Source organism: Cricetulus griseus, chromosome 5, assembly GCF_003668045.3.
Source record: "Cricetulus griseus strain 17A/GY chromosome 5, alternate assembly CriGri-PICRH-1.0, whole genome shotgun sequence".
Classification (NCBI taxonomy): Eukaryota; Metazoa; Chordata; class Mammalia; order Rodentia; family Cricetidae; genus Cricetulus; species Cricetulus griseus.
The window spans coordinates 105,513,909-105,523,259 of NC_048598.1; positions in this window are offsets into that span (position 1 = coordinate 105,513,909).

Below are 9,351 nucleotides of genomic sequence, written 5' to 3' on the forward strand. Positions count from 1 at the left end.
GTTCACATGAAGGGATGCAGACACCTGTAGCGATGTCAGAAAGGCCCATTCTTTGAAGAATAGTAGTTGCAACAAAAACTCAGATCATTCAAACCCTGTCAATATAACAGATGTTTGGAGGTTAAATGGAAATTTTAAGAAATTCACAAATTTCATTTTCTTAGCTGGATCCTCACAGCTGTGATTATAAACCAGTAGCATTTCTTCTTTGCAGCTTCTCTGGATTCCTAGGCTGTGAAGTTGTTCCCCTAGTGCACGGTGAAGACTGTCTCGCCTTAACTCTCTGCCATTTGAGAAGCGGAGCTGAGAACAAGACCTAGCTGGGTTTCAACTACAGGTACAGAACTCGACTAACAGCTGTTGAAGCTGCACTGGGAACTGGCCATCGGATTGCTTTTATCAAACCCTCACCTCTAGACCCGTGGGGAAGGCCAGCCTTGGGAAGGACGCTGGTCCTTCTAGAAACAGAAGTGCCCATGGGGGTGCTTCTCCGAGGGTGGGGGTGTTGAGCCCTGCACTTCTAAACTAAGGGTCACCCCGAGCCACAATTTTAGGATGTGGGGAGCGTTTCTCTTTCTTGCTGGCAACTGTTTTCACAATGTGCCTGGCGACAGCAAAAAAAAAAAAAAAAAAAAAAAAAGCCACCTGCGATCTCGGGAACCACCGAGATCGCTCCAGATCTTCCCTTTAAGGGACGCTGGACACGCCACAGGAACTTAGTATTATTTTTAGGTCAATTATGCGTTTCAGACGTCCCAAAGCCCATCTAGAGGAAAGGAAGAGCGAGCCCGCCAACCCTCAACTCCTCCTGATGTGCTGCGGGCGGGGTGGGGCGGGGCGGGGCCGTGCGGGGCGGGGCCGGGCGCAGGCACTATATCTCTCCGCGGAGGAGCACACAGCCCCGGAGACACACTCCTACGAACGCGGTCTGTAGCCGGTTGCTTAGTTGGCGCTGCTGAGGTTTCTTTCCTCGTTGAGTTTGACAAGGAAGCTCTGATAGGCCAGGGGGACCCTGCAGTGGTTGGCCGGAAAGAGTCAAGCTGCCTGATTGGCCGCTCCGCACCTGCAATGCGTCAAACCACGGCGGGCGTGGAGGGCTCCGCGTGAATGCTCCTGGTTGGCCGGGCAACCCGCGGATTTCCGGAGGGCGGGGCTCCGCCTGCGGCCGCCATCTTTACTAAGGGCACGGCGCGCAGGCCGGGTCTCGGAGCGGCTTTGCCCCGCTTTGAGCAGTCTTGAAAAGGCTCTGCGAGAGAAGTTTTTCTGGGGGGGTTTTCTCCTATGTTTTTCTTGGCCTGGGTTGTTTCTGCACAGGTCCCAGGGATGTGAAATGGAGAGGGGAAGCTAAGGGCTCCGGGCTGGCGCTCAGGGCAGAGTTGGCTACCCGGGATGGAGGACGCCTGAGGAGGGGTTTTTTTGATACCGTTCTAATAAAAGCTCTGGGTTTGTGTGCTGAACTGGGTATCCAGGGACACGAGTCGATTCCGTCTCTACAGGCAGAAACGAGACTCTCCGTCTCGGCATCTTGTTGGAGCTGGAGGGTACTTCTGGAAAGCTCGCCCGAATACGTCATGGTTTTTGCTCCCGCTGTGCGCGATCCCGCGGGCTCCTAATGCGTTTTGTTTTATTATAACTGTACCCCAAACGACCGTGCTGGAAATTTGTTTCTCCACTCCACAGACAAGTGTCCTGTAGGGGCAAAGCGGTTTGCCCAACACGCATGCTACTAAAATGAGATTTTGATCCTTATTTGCCTTTTATAGGCAAATGTTTATGCGTGTGTGCATCCGGTTTTCATCCCTTGATGATGCCCACTCCGCTAAAAAATAATCTAATTTTCCAAAGAAGTCCTAGTTCAGGACTTAGCTTCCTTTCTGTGGTGAAAGAATTTTTTTTGGTTTTTTGTTTTGTTTTTTAAATCATGTTCCCTAGTTAAATTAGAAATCTGGGAAGTGGAGGAAGGTCACGGTTGTTTTAGTTCGGTGGGTGGTGATATCTCGGTTTTATCTGAGCTGCGTAGGTGCACATTCGGTGGATCCTGGGTATCCAAAGGTGAATTCTGGAACGCCTTGGTGTGGATGTTGCCATGGCTACTAAGAGAGGGGAGCCGATGAATTGTGAGACTAATAAAGCTGACAAGGCTTGGCCTCTCTGTTGCCTGAATCCTTGGTAATTGCCTGCCCTGGTTTGTGTATCCAGGGTTTCCACATTGCTATACCCCACCACCATCACCCCTCAAGATTCCTGGATTGATCAACGTCTACATACATGGGTGTGTCAGCTTATGTTTGACTAACACGGTGCACTCACTAAGTGTAGATTTCCTGATTAGATGATGTGTCTAGAAGCAGTTGGGTGGGGTTTTTGTTGTTGTTGGTTTATTTTTGTCTTTTTTATAACCACTTGCCATATATTCTGATTTTCAAGTTGTTGCTATCCTTCAACTAGTTTCGACAATTGTTGACTTGCACACCTTTTAGAAACATGTAAACCATCACCTTAACTGAGTGCCTATCAAGATAATGCCAGAGCGCTGAGTTCATGGGCATTGCAAAAGAAAGAAACTTGGAGCTTTGCATAATCTCGGTATAGCAACAACCACTCCTGTCTCTAACGCTCAGTCAGTGTTTGGCAGCTGGTGCTAGGAGGCTTCTGCTTGCTGCATGAAGCAGAGCAGAGAAGTCCTCAGAGCCTGGACTCCTTCAGTGATTCTGTGAAAAATTATCTCACGCAATTCTGAGGATTTCGTGATCTGTGAATGTGGCAGGATTGCAAACTGTCGAACAATGAGCTTGGGGTTCCTGTACTCTCTGACCTTTAGTGAGGAAGACTGTCCACCCATCTCATGGAAAGAACAGATGAACAAACAGATCTAAAATAAGCCTTAATTTTTTTAGCTTTTTTTTTATGTGTATGAGTATTTTGTCTGTATGTACATCTGTGCACCATGTGTGTGCCTGGTGTCCATGGAGGTCGGAAGAAGATCCTAGATCCTAGATGACATGGGTGCTGGGAATGGAATTGGGTCCTATGGAAGTGGACCAGTTAAGAGCAAGTATTCTTAACCCATGAGCCTTCTCTCTAGCCCCAACATTTTTCTTAATGTAAGTACATTTAATATAGCCTTATACAGAGTCTGATTTGATGGGCTCCTGAGCTTTATTACAGTGACTTTCAAATTCTCCTAGCTTTAGCATTGGCTGTGTCTGAGAAAGCCCTCTGTCCTAGGCAAACCAGACAACTGATCCCCTTTGAACAGACAGGAAAATGAAGGCGGAGTACTTGGAGGTGTTCTGGTTCTTTGCAGCTGGAGTTTGATGGGCACAAGAAATGAATGCACTTCCAAAGTCAAACTGATAACTTTATTTGTCTTTGCTGCTTTTTCTTCTTAGTCCTGGAACATAGTGTATGTATTTTTTTTTTCCCTCAAGACAAGGTTTCTCTGCTGTCCTGGAACTTGATCTGTAGATCAGGCTGGTCTCAAACTCAAGAGATCTGTCTGCCTCTGCCTCCTAAGTACTGGGTTTAAAGGTGGGCACCACCACTGCCAGGCTAAGATCTTAATTTTTCCCCCTGATCCAGGCAGGCTGCATCTAGAGTTCAATTAAAGGCAAAGCATCTTTCTGTCCCAGTTCAGGGGCCCTCTGAATCCTCTTCACAGAGTCCAGGTTGAAGACTGTCCCCCCTCCATTTCTACACTGCTGCTGTCTCTCCACTTTGTCCCATTCTGTGTTTTCTTGCTTCTGCATCCAACAGTTAGCAGACCATTGCTGTTTTTCTTGTTGTAGGTCTTTATTGGTTTGGTGTCATTTACTTCATCTACAGCAGATTGCTACTGACTGGTGGTTTTTAGAACAGCAGACATTTCTCAGTTCTGTGGTGGAGAAGTGAAAGATGAAGGTACCATCAGACTCTCTGATGGAGTCTTATCCTTCTAAGGTGGTGCCTTTTCCATTTCATCCTCACACGGTGGCAAGTGGAAGGGCAAAAGGATACAGATGCTGTGCCTCGTGTGGCAGAAGAGGTGACAGATCCAGGCAGCTCTGATGCCTCTTTTATAAGGACATCGAACCCACTCACCAGTACAGCCCTCATGAGTCATCACTTTCCCTCATCTCTTTGTATCAGTTCCAGCATGATTTTGGATGGATACACAATCACATTCTACATCTTTCCCATTCCTGATTCTATCCTATGCCCTCAGTGTTATCCCAGCTCTGTCAATCACTTCTAACTGGATCATTGACCTGCTCAAACACCTCCTGAGTTTTTCACTAAGCCCAGTGTTCTTTAGGAATTCCTTCAGAACACTCCATAATCTGGCCCTTTTCACCCTCAAACCCACCCTTTGTATTTCTCAAATTTTAGCTGAATAAATTGCTTTAAAAAAATCTTTATGTGGGCTAGAGAGATAGCTCAGAGGTTAAGAGCACTGACTGTTCTTCCTAAGGTCCTGAGTTCAATTCCCAGCAACCACATGGTGGCTCACAACCATCAGTTATGAGATCTGGTGCCCTCTTCTGGTGTGCAGATATACATGGAAGCAGAATGTTGTATACATAATAAATAAATAAAATCTTTTTTACAAAAAATCTTTGTTTCTCCTCTCCAATCCTTTATTCATGTTGCTCCCTTGATCTGAACTTTCCATCTTTTGCTCATAGTTCTAAAACCCTTAACTTCAAAGTTATGTGATGTCAGCTCACATAAATACTTCTTCCCCTGGGCTACCTTAGCACTTATATCACTCCTTCCTGTTACCACATTCTCCTTCTATTTTGGGTCTCTGGTTACTCATTCAGTAAATATTTGTGATATACCTATCTGGAATGCAGCTCCAGACTGGAGACCAGGGTGATGAAAAGCACAACAAACCTGCACCTTGGTTTTTAAGGGACTCTAATCAGTTGAAAGAAAGCTAAATGTAAGCAACGCATGTTTGCAAGGAAGCAGACAATAGCCACTACTTCCGGTGTCTAGCAGGAGAATTCACTCTGAAGGATCCATTCTTGTAGCACCTGGTCTGGATTGGAGGATCAGTACCCTATATGGATGTCCCCAGGGAAGGCATTCTACAGGGAGGGAACACTTGGAATGTAGGCGAAGAGGCTGAAAAGAACAGAGTGTCAGGGAAGGGGAGGAAGTTTAATTTGTAATAAAAGCCCATCAGGAAAGACGAGGCTGCTGCTAGAGTTGTTCGGGTAGATAGTGCACTCGAGTGTGAGAAGGCAGTCCTGCATGCCTGGAATCCATTGACGATTTTGAGAATTGATAGACAAAACCAAAGATATTTCAGGTAAGGAGATGAATGAAGTAGTAAAGATAGGAAAAACAGATGTTGTAGAGCTTGTCCAACGGGCCATGGCCATCCCTCCTTCCCTCCCTCCCTCCCTTCCTCCCTCCTTCCCTTCCTTCCTTCCTTCCTTCCTTCCTTCCTTCCTTCCTTCCTGTTTTTTAAAGACAAGGTCTACACAAAGAAACTCTGTCTCAAAAAGGGGCAGTGGAATCCTGGTTCCCAAGAAACAAGCAAACCTGGGTAATTCCAGCTCTAACCCTCTTTTTGGTCTCCAGGTATACACAAGCCTATACACATGTCCACACACTAACAAAGACACAAATGTAATTACATCTTAACAATGCCAAACAACTAAAAGACTTAGAGAAGAGAAATCTACAGAATGTTTTAATTACATTTTAACTATCCTTTTCCCTCTGAAGTACTGAAAATGGAACCAAGGTCTTTTTTAGATGTTAGATGATTTTAGGCTTTCAGAAGTTATAGAATATAAAGAATTCTCATGTACTGTTTCATATGTATTTCCCGTGTGAATTTCCTTTATTAGGACTTGTGTATGTGTGTCATCTTGCTTTCCCTCTCTTATCTCCCACAACCCACTCCAATATGGTCCTCCGTTCCCTAAATTTTCAAAGTGTAATGCCTTAATCATAGGACAGTTATTAAAATCAGGACATGGGTAAACCACCATTGTTTGGTATTGTCAAATCTATAATCATTGGGGCTGAAGAAATGGCTTAGTGAATAAGAGCACTGGCTATTCTTCCAGAGAACTGGGGTTTAATTCCCAGCACCCACACAACAGCTTACAACTATCTGCAACTCACTCCAGTTCTAGGAGATTCAATAGACACCACACCCTTTTCTGGCCTCTTTGGGTGCCAGGTACAAACATACATGGTGCACTGACATGTACACCCATTCCCTAAAAATAATCATTTAAAAATCTGTATAGTCCTTCTTCAAAATTTGCATTATATTACTGTTCTCAGCAGGGAGGGAAAAAATCTCAGCTTATGCACCTAATTCAGATGTCATGTCTTCGGTGTCATTTAATCTAGATTCACCCTTCCATCTTTATTTCTCATGACTAATTTGACGATTTCTGATCAATTCAAGATGAGAATTCTCTTTTTGTTTTGTTTGTTTGTTTTGAAAGACAGGGTTTCTCTGTGTAATAGCCCTGGATGTACTGGAACTCAAGGAAAGGCTTAAGCACTACTGTCCGATGTTGTATTCATTAAATACATTAGGTCCAGACCAGTGTGGTGGCTCACGCCTTTAACCCCAGCACTCTGGAGGCAGAGGCAGGCAGGACTTCGTGAGTCTGGGGTCAGCTTGGTCTACATAGTGTCTACATAGGACTGCCAGAGCTATGTGGAGAGACCCTATCTGAAAACAAAACAAAACAAAATATTCCAACAGAATGATAGAACAAGGGGTGAAACAATTTACAATTCTAGATTTATCCTCCCTGTCCCCACCACATATTAATTCAATCTCCTCCTTCACAGATGACAAAGAGATCAAGATTTGACAAAAAGTCCTTCTTCTCTCCAGCCTCCAAGATCTCTGTGCTTTTCTCCACTGCATAATCCTTAATACAAAAAAAAAAAAAAAAAGTCCTATGAGCTTCTAAAACCAGGACCTCAAATTTATTTTACTAATTCTGTCCACTGTGTTTGACTTTCCCACAACTCTGGCTAGCAGTGCTTTCTGCTACATATTCATCAGATATAATAGTTGATACTCAATTCACATTATCTTCTTCATAATGTACCGAGTGTCATATGTAGACGCTAAATATGTCTTAGGACCATCTGCATAGTATTTTGATAGCAGCATGTTCCTTCCCCGCCCCCAGGATGCAAGTGACCTTGTTGTGTAGGTCATGGAAGACAGTGGGAGCCTTTTAACCAGGTCCTCTCTGAGCTTGCACCAAGACAAGCCGACTTCCTACTGCAGGCTCGTGGGAGTGGCTTGATCCGGTCCTCATATATTACACGGTTCTTTGACTCTCATATACTTCATGTTTAAAATTCATACATATTTATCTTTCTCTTAATTAGAAAGAGTTCCCTGCTCCCCCAAATAAGGTACTTGTTCTTCCTGTGGCTTCAACAGCCTGGTCTGAGAAGTGTCTGAGCTGATTTATCTGAAGAGCTGTGGGATTCCTCACCTGAAGCCCAGACAGAGGAGCTGAAGTGACTCGGGTGTGGCTCTGATAATTAAAAGGCAGTGTCGAGACTCAAAGGTGGGCTCCTGAGAGGTGAGGTAGAACAGAGCAGTCACTGGGCTGTGATGCCACCATGGAGAGTTGGACAAATACTGTGGATGTTGGGACTGATGCTGACTGGGAGGAGGGAGCCAAGGTTCTGGTCTTTTTCTCTACTATTCCTTTTGTCTGTGACTTTGGGCAAGGTAGTGAAATTTGGGTCCCAGTTTCCTTGCACAAAGGCAGAACAAAATAGGTAATCTCCAGATTTTCTGGCTGTGACTGTTTCGTTTTATTTTGTTTTTGCTTGTTTGTTGTGTGTGTTGGGGGGGAGTGACTTATTATGAACAGGTTACATTGGCCAAGTAATAGGTGATATGTTTCATGATTTACAAACATAGCCTGACAGATGCCCCCAGAAATTACCACCATCCACAGACTTCGGAGACTCTTCAGTGTCTATGTTAAGACCATCAGTATATTTACACTTTCAAACATCACTGTGAAGTCTAGGCCCGCCATCTATGAATCCTGGATGGTGTTACTGGAACATAGGCTAGTGTTAGGGGTAACGCTTACACAAATCAAAAGGACACCTGCTCACCTAGACGACATGTCTTTCTGAAGAAGTTTATACAGTATTTTGAAATTTATTCTCTTCAATAACTCTTTTGATGGAGGGTATGCTGAGATGAAGGCAGGGTTTCAAGTATACTCAGTAAGTGTTCTTAACCATTGGGCCATCTCTCTAGCTCCAAGTCCTTATAATTCTTAATGTAAAAACCCCTGGAAGAGAAGTAAAAAGAACCCCTACCCCCAACAGACACATATCCTTAACTTTGTTCATTGATCCTAATAGTTACCTATTATTGAAATGTCTATAATTATAGAATTTTCTAAATGGCTATAGGTAGGTAGTTCTCCTTGGCTTCTGGAATGTCTCAAATAACACCAGAAAGTGCTTTGAAGTGATCGTGTGGAAGTGCTGGCTCCTACAGTTCATCAAAACTGTCATCAGTCACTTGGCTACCATTGTGGGCTGTAGCAGTCTACTTTGTTCTTTTTATATAGTTGAAAAATGATGGGACACAGGCAGCCAGCAGTTCTACTCTGGAATTTTCTATCATCCCCTACTGATATACCTGAATGTTCCTCTTTTGCTACCTGGATGATGTAAAGCACAGGACTTTTGTTCATCAAGAGAATGAACGCAATTGGGCCATAAAAGAAATTCATTTCTTTCAGCGATTTCAAAACTTGAGAGTCGGCAAAGTGGCACAGCCAGTAAAGGGTTTTGCTACCAAGCCTAACAACCTGAGTTCAATCCCTGAGACTCATAGAGAGAACTGACTCTCATAAGTTATCCTCTGACCACAGGCATGCCACTGGGTATATGCCCATCCCCCCACCCCACCCCACACACTAAATAAATAAATGTAATTTTTAAAACTGTAATTTAAAAAAAAGAGTCAAGGATAAACCATTGTGACTCCCCACATGAATTTTGGAGTTTGTCTCAGTTATATTTTGGTCCCAAACCAGACTTAAATGTAATTATTTTGTCTCTTTCCCACTCAGATAATCTGAGACACTAGAGTATGTGAAAAATTGTTTTTAATTCCAATTCTTCCCAGTGCATGGGATCATATCCAGGGCCTCAGACATGCTAGGCAAGCACTGTACCACAGAGTTCAATCCCCCACTCTCCTTGCAAAGGATTGATGTTGATGGACACTCCAACCTCTAATCCAGTGACAAATGAGGTAATTCTCTTTAAGGTCACTGATTCTGTGATGTTTACTAGACCACATTCAGTTCAATCTGGCTTTCGATTTGCTCT